The following is a 7,772-nucleotide window of genomic DNA, read 5'->3' as shown; positions in this document are numbered from 1 at the left end:
GCTCTATTTTACCTTTCTATATATTCATATTTACTTCTCACTAGCGACTGTTGCCAAATGCGGAATAATGCTATGTCATACTTTTCAATCTGATAATGATAACAACCTGATTCTAAGTCCCCATATGGGTTCCTTTTATTTGGCTCCATTCATATGGATTCTTAATGCAAATATCAAGTGTCTACATTAACTATTGAAGGTCATCTCAACTCTCAAGTGACTTGGAAAAAGAAAATGTTTTAGGATGTAAGGATGCTTCCTCTTTTTAAAGATTGGACGTTAATTTAAATGAAGCTTTGTATTGGCATCACAAATGAATTAAGAAACAAAATTTCTAGATTTAACTTACGTAATTACTGTAGAGAGATCGGATCAAATGAGCTAATAAAGAATAATATATTTGTTTGTAATTTCCTTTTGTTATAAAGAACTTTTCCAGTGAAGATAATAAATATATCAATAAGCTTTGTAAAGTAGGTATTTAGGTGTCCCTTTGTTAAGAGTAAGCAATTGCTATCTTTTATATGCCAGAGCATAGGGTTGCTGGTGAGTTAGTTTCAATTGGTGAATTAAGCAATAACTGTGATGAGTGATGAGTGATGAGTGATGATTGATGACAGTAGCATTTTTTTTTTCTTTTAATCGAGTAAGGATATTAATCTACCATCTTTAATTCGTTCTTGTCTTGGTGTTTATGTGATAAACATTAGCTTAGGGTATCTTTTCTTATAGGCGTTGATATTGGTTTTGCTATGTTGACAACAGAAATCAATTAATAATTAGTTAAATCAAATTCACACTTCAAAAATATTTTAGATTATATATCCAAATTTAAAATATATATGTTAAATTTTTACGTTTAATTAAGATGTACTTTTTTCATTGTTCCTTCAAATTTATGGTTTGAATAGATATATAGTACATCATTATGGTTGTGACTTGGCGCATACCATTGCCAATCGGGTCAAAGTGTCAACTATGACGGGTCAATAAATTCAACGTATTGATTATGAGGATGAAATTAGGAAGGATTCATTTTCTAAGGTGATAAGAATCTGCTGTTGCGATGGCTGGTATAGATAGGTGTAGCGTGGCTATCATAGATGATGACCATGATTATAGCATGCCAAACCTATGATAATTGCTCTTTGTCGTTTATGAAATGGCTACTTTGGGCAAGACTTGTAGCTTATGCAATATGTACAATGGGGTATCCAAAGAAATTGATTAATAGCTGCATTATCATGTGATTTAGTGTCACAACCAGCTTAATTATTTATGAATTGTGCCTTATCTGTTGAGTTTAGTGGGAATCAAAATAAAAGCATGCATTTAATCGGTTCTATATTGACCAAAATGCATTCGGCTAAATTATGCATATCTTGTTCTTGTCCACCTCCCACCCTAAAAGCTGTACATAAGAATGTTAATAATATCAATGTATATGGACAATTATTTGTCTAAATACATAAAATTTTAAGGTATAATTTGTTTGACTTAGAGAGAGTAAGTGATTAGTGGAGTGCTGATTATGTCGTCATGGAGCATCAACACTCTCGATGTTCTATCGGATCTGCGATTAGGAAGCAAAAAGATTGGAGTGTATTCTTAGAATCAGACTCCACAGAATAACTTTCTCAAAGTCTAAGCTTCACAATGAGGATACAAGAATAATTTTAATAATTACTATTTTCTCGAAGTTGCCTAGGTTAGTAGGTTACATGTGAAAAGGAGTAGAAGTTCTTTCAACGTTTACTTTTTTGGTGATGTACATAGATTTTCCAGATATTGGACCTGAACTAATTTGGATAGATGGTAAGCCCAGTACACTTATTAAAGCTCTGATCTCCTAAAGTGTTCTTTTGTTCATAATAGTATCAATTTAGGCAAAGTATTTGATGGAATTTTTATAGAAAGTTCCATTGGATGGAGCAGTCAAAAGTATTTATAGATTGACCCCAATTTTATTTTTATATTTACTAATTTTGAACAAAACTTTTTGTATTTTTAAAACAAACCTAAAATCATTCCAATTTCTTGATATGAGAGCCATTACTCTAGTCACAGAAATTGCCATCTACCATTGATGATAATGAACACTGCTTTTAAGTTTTAATGGTAATGTTATTAGTGGAGCATAAATTTCAGATTGCCTAGTTACATAAATTGCATTTGGTTGATCTGTTAAACAAAATCAATCACATAACAAAATATTTTTTAAAAATAAAATAAAATAACAAAAAATGTTAGCAAAGTTATGTGGAACTACATGTTCAACCATGGATAGAGAATATGTTTTGAGGTTTTTTCCCTTAGAAAAGGAAGAGAAAAGAAATCATAAATAGAAGTGAAATCAACAATTAAGGTGAAATCAAGTGAGAGAACATAAGACGAAAAGACACCACATCCAACTCAAAACCTTAAAGTGTCAAGTTAATGAGTCTCTCATCTTATAAATTCCACACACTCTTCCTTGCTTTCTTTAATGTGGGACTAATTTCATGCACTCCTTACACTTGCAACATTAACAATCTTCCCCTCAAGTGTGAGCCTCCACATCAAGCACCAACTCCCCTCTTTCTAGCTCCTCCACCATGAGTATTCGTCTATTACACCGCCGCAAAATACCACCGGACACGCCGCCCAAACCACCTTTGCCGGGAAGACTTTCGATGCTTCACCGTATTCGTCCATCACACTGCCGCAAAACACCGCGGGACACGCCGCCCGGACCACCTTTGCCGGGAAGACTTTCGATACTTCATCTTGAATACTCCTTAAAACCACCAGACCGATTAACCATCGGCTCTGATACCACTTGTTGGGCCGCTGTGGGAGCTCTCGACCACCGGGGATATTTCGGGGAAGAATCAAGTGAGATAACATAAGATGAGAAGAAAATACTCATGGACTGAGTATGGTCAAATTGAATTCCCAAAATTACTCGATTTGGAAGACTCTCATGGAAGATATGTTGTATAGCAAGGACTTGTATGATCCCGTGGAGGGCGATAAATCCAAAGGTACCAAATCTGATGCTGAATGGAAGAAGCTGAATCGGAAGGTAGTTGCTTTGATTAGGCAATGGCTTGATCTTAGCGTGTATCCACATGTTGACACCGAAACGAATGCTGAGAAGATGTGGAACAAATTGAAGGAGTTATATGAGAGGAAGAATGTGAGAAACAAAACATTCTTGATTAGGAAGCTTGTCAATATGAAGTATATTGAAGGTAAATCAATATCGGAGCACTTGAGCAATTTTCAGGAGACGGTGAACCAACTGACAAATAATGAAATCACTTTGAATGATGAGTTACAAGCCTTGTTGTTGTTGAGCTCTTTGCCTGATAGTTGGAAAGTTTTAGTTGTGACACTGACTAACTCAGCTTCAAATGAAAAGTTGACGTTAGCAATGGTTAAAAAGAGTATGTTGAATGAAGAAGCCAGCAGAAGAGAGTGAGGTTTGACTAATACCTCCTCCTAGTCAAAAGCACTTGTTTCATAGTCATAGGGGAGAAGTCAAAGTAGAAAATCTCACAGTTCTGATAAGTCAGAGAATCAAAGCAAGTCAAGAGGAAAGTACAATCCAAGAAAAGAGTTCATTTGTCACCATTGTGGCAAGTCGGGGCATATCAAGAGGTATTGTAGGTTCTTGAAAAGAGAACAATCAAGGGGAAGAAACGAAGACAAAGGTAAAGATAGTGATAAAGAAACTGCTGCTATTGTTTATGAAGATGTTCTTATTACATATGATGAAAATTATGTGAATCTTGTCTGTAATGATTCCACTTGGATTATGGACTCTGGTGCCTCATGTCATGTCACTCCGAAACGTGAATTTTTCACTTTCTATACTGCTGGAAATTTTGGCAAGATAAAATTGGGAGATAAAGGAGTGTGTGATATCACTAGTATGAGTGATATATGGCTTGAAACCAATATGGGATGCAAGTTGCAGTTGAAGAATGTTAGGCATGTGCCAGATATGCGATTCAATCTCATTTCAGTGAAGGCATCAATCAAGAGAAGTTTGTGTTATTTTGTGACAGTCAAAGTGCTATCCATCTCAACAAGAATCCGATGTTTCATTCCAGATCGAAGCACATAGAGGTGAGGTATCATTGGATACATCAAGTGCTTGAGATGAAGTCATATGTACTTGAGAAGATCCATACTGATGATAATGGTTCAGATATGATGACTAAGAGTTTACCTATAGTGAAGTTTGATTCCTACAAAGAGAAGGCGAGTTTAGTGGAACAGCCTATCCCCACTTGAGTTAGTGAGGGAGAAATTTGTTGGTGAGTCCCCAACTAAGTGGGGCCCACATATTAAAAAAAGAAATAAAAAGTGGCTAAAAGCCACGAGAGAGAAAGAGAGTTTAGCTTCTTTCATTTTGGAAGAAAGAAAGAAAAACGAAGCAGTGCCATTCGTCGAAGGAGAAGAAGAAATTTGGGGGAAAAGGGCAAGCCATTTTTATCCCATTGAATCGGTAAACTTGCTCTATTTCTTATGAAATTTTAGTATGTTATTCCTGATGTAGAGATGAACATTAGGATATAACTTGCTAGTTGTATTGTCTTCTCTTTTTGTCTGATTTGAGAAATCCACTTTGTGGAGGGTTTATGTTGATTCCATCAGTTTTGATGATATATTTTATTGATTGTTGAGATGCTCTAGTGCTACTAGAAAGACTGATTGTGTACCCATTATTTTGATAGTGAAAGATTTTTCTGGACTACGTCCCGTGGGTTTTTTGTCCCTCTTTTCAAGAATTTTCTCACGTTAAAATTCTGGTGTCTGATTATTTAATTTCTGCTATTATATTTGCTGCTTGGAGTATCTTTAGTATTGCCTATTTAATTACACAAGTTGTGGAAAAATTATTTTTGGTGCTTCCGCTTTTAGACAGGTTCTTATTTTGAACTTTTGTTGAGTTTTTCCCAACAGGTGCTGCGGCAGATCTTTGACATCAAACAAGGGAGGGCTTGGGTGGTGAGATTTCATGAGATGAAAATCGCATAGCAGACTATCTTGTTAAGAAAGGAGCTCGTGGTGAGGCCGAGCTGGTGGCGTGGTTGTGTCCTCTTGACTCAGTTCTGTCGCTAATGCATTAAGATTTGATTTAGGGTGTTCTTATATCTTTTGTTGTTTTCCTTTCTTTCGTTTTTGTACACCAAAAACTAAACATGGGAATCAGTAGGAAATAAAATGAAAATAAGAAAAGAAAAGTGACTAAATACCTTAATAGAGACAAACTTTCATTATCTCGTGGAAAAAAATCGTTAGAAAATAATGATTAACAAGAATGCAATAAATTAATTCAATCAATTTGAACTCTCGCCCACAAAAAAAAAATTGAACTCTCTATCATAGTCATGAACACATATTGGGGGATCCATTTTGGGAATGAACTATGAAGAGATTAAGCACAATGCTTCCATTTATAATGCCGCATCATTGAAAATGGGATTACGGTAGCGATTTCGGTGATTGGTCTGATTGCTCTCATATCTAAAAACTGGAATGATGACTCTTTATATTGATTTTGTGTTTTGAGCTTAGGGTTTGTTTTATAAATATGAAAAATTTTGTTGAAAATAAATAAATATAAAATAATTGATTGGAGTGAATCTATAAATATGTTTGACAACTCTATCTAATGGAGCTCTTTATGAGAGTTCTATCAAATACTTAGCCATCAAATTAACTAGCATGTAGTTACTCTCAACTCTGGAGAGGTGTTTCTCTTAACTCTTGAGAGTACCATTAGAATAGAAGGTTCTTGATCCACTACACATTATAGCATTAGTTAGAATTAAAACCTGACCTCAAAACCCACATTTTACAAAATACCCAAACTAAGAAGATGACTATATTATCACAATCCCCAAGTCCTTAAACCTATCCTAAGTTTCATAAACCACCTGTTGTTACATTACTAGAATATAGCTAGTAAAATCGCTAACTTATCCATCTTAAAAACTACTTTACAAGTCATCTGATTACAACAGTACATCTCTCCCTCTACTCCAACCATGTTGTCATTCATTGTCTATAAAAATAAAATCCAATCCTATTAATATTCAATATTAGGTTGTATGAGAATGAAGAATCGAGACATCTACCAAATACAAGGTAAAGTGATCACATTCAAGCAAGAAAAAGCACCGGGATACATTCCAGAATGCTACAACTTAGTGAAAAAAAGTTATTACAAAAAAAAAGACAACAGGTTCAATGTCATCAAGAATTCCTTGCTAGGAATGTGGGAAAACTCACAGGGAGTGGCGATATTAGAAGTCGATAAAAATAAAGTCCTTGTTAGCTTTAGAGATGATGAAAGAGAAAGACACACCTGAACAACGGGCTATTAAGTATTAAAGGCAACCTGTTGAACTTGCGAAAATGGTCACAGGTGGAGTCTATATTTGAAGTGAACCATAACTTTTTGAAAATATGGATTCAAATCCTTGGACTCCCAGAAGAGCACATGAAAGAGGAGACAACAGTTTTCTTAGGGAAAAAAAGTAGGGATTTTTATGGAAGTTAAAGACCCAAGGAAGGAGAGAATCTTGTTAAAATATTTTCTCAGATTCAAAACAATGATTGATATCTCAGAACCTCTAGCGACTGGGTTTTGGATGGCATCAGACACATGGATCAGTTTCAGGTATGAGAAGTTATTAGAATATTATTGTTACAATTGTTGAGTTATAGGGCATGACAAGAAGAACTATAGCAAGACTATGACAATGGTAAGCTGGGATCCTATAGAAACAAAATATTTTTTAAGTCTAGGAGTCAGCAGGTCATGCAACATACAACCAAGAATAGAAGAAAAAGGCAAAGGGATATAGAACCAGACCCAAGAATACACAGTGAGTATAGAAGGTTAGAATCATATTAGGGCTGTTAAAATGGGCTAAACCCATCGAGCCAGCCCATTTATCCGTTTAAACGGGCGGGTTTTGCCTCTAAAATTAATCCCATTAAAATGAAGAGTTAATTGAGCTAGCCCATGGGCTAAACAAATGACCCGTTTTGTTTTTTTTATATTTTTTCATAAAAAGTAGCACTTTCGGCTAATATTTTCTTTGATCCGACCCAAAAAATTGACCTATCAAAAGAAATACTGTTTGTTTAAGGTTTTTGACCTAAAAGTGATATTTTTTTGTCAAAATATTTTTCAAAAAATAAAATAAAAAGGTAAACGGACCAGCTCATTTAACCTTCGGGTTGGCCATAAACGGTTCTGATTGAAAAATTATGGGCCATGAATAAAGTGGATTTAAATGAGCCAACCCATTTAATCCACGAACTTAAATGGGTTGGGCCTATATGGGCCGGATTAGCCTATTTGACAGTCCTAAATCAGATTGTTCAAGTGGAGCAAGAAGACAGTGAAATGAAAGAAGATACCCAGGATGATGAGGCCCAAGATGATGAAGAAAACACACGAAGTGGATGGAGAGACGTGGAAGGTGAAAGCAAAGATGAGTAGCAAATCACTGGAAAAGGAGGACCTTAGGCGCAAAGGAGCAATCCCATATGAGGAGTGAACACTAGAGACTAGCAGATAAAAGATAGAAGTAATGACTAAAGGATAAGAGGTAAATCAAAGGAGGAGGTCACATCTTGAAGAAATACCTTCCAAGAAAAATTATAAATCAGTGGCAATGAAGAGGCACGAAAGCAACCTGCACAAGTTTAGCGACAGGTGAGAAAGAATGAGAGTTTATCCATGAGCTGAGAAGTGCAATCAAAGA

This window comes from Arachis ipaensis, chromosome B01 (assembly GCF_000816755.2).
Source record: "Arachis ipaensis cultivar K30076 chromosome B01, Araip1.1, whole genome shotgun sequence".
NCBI classification, from domain to species: Eukaryota; Viridiplantae; Streptophyta; class Magnoliopsida; order Fabales; family Fabaceae; genus Arachis; species Arachis ipaensis.
The sequence above is the reverse complement of the archived record's forward strand: the minus strand, read 5'-3'. Positions refer to the sequence as shown.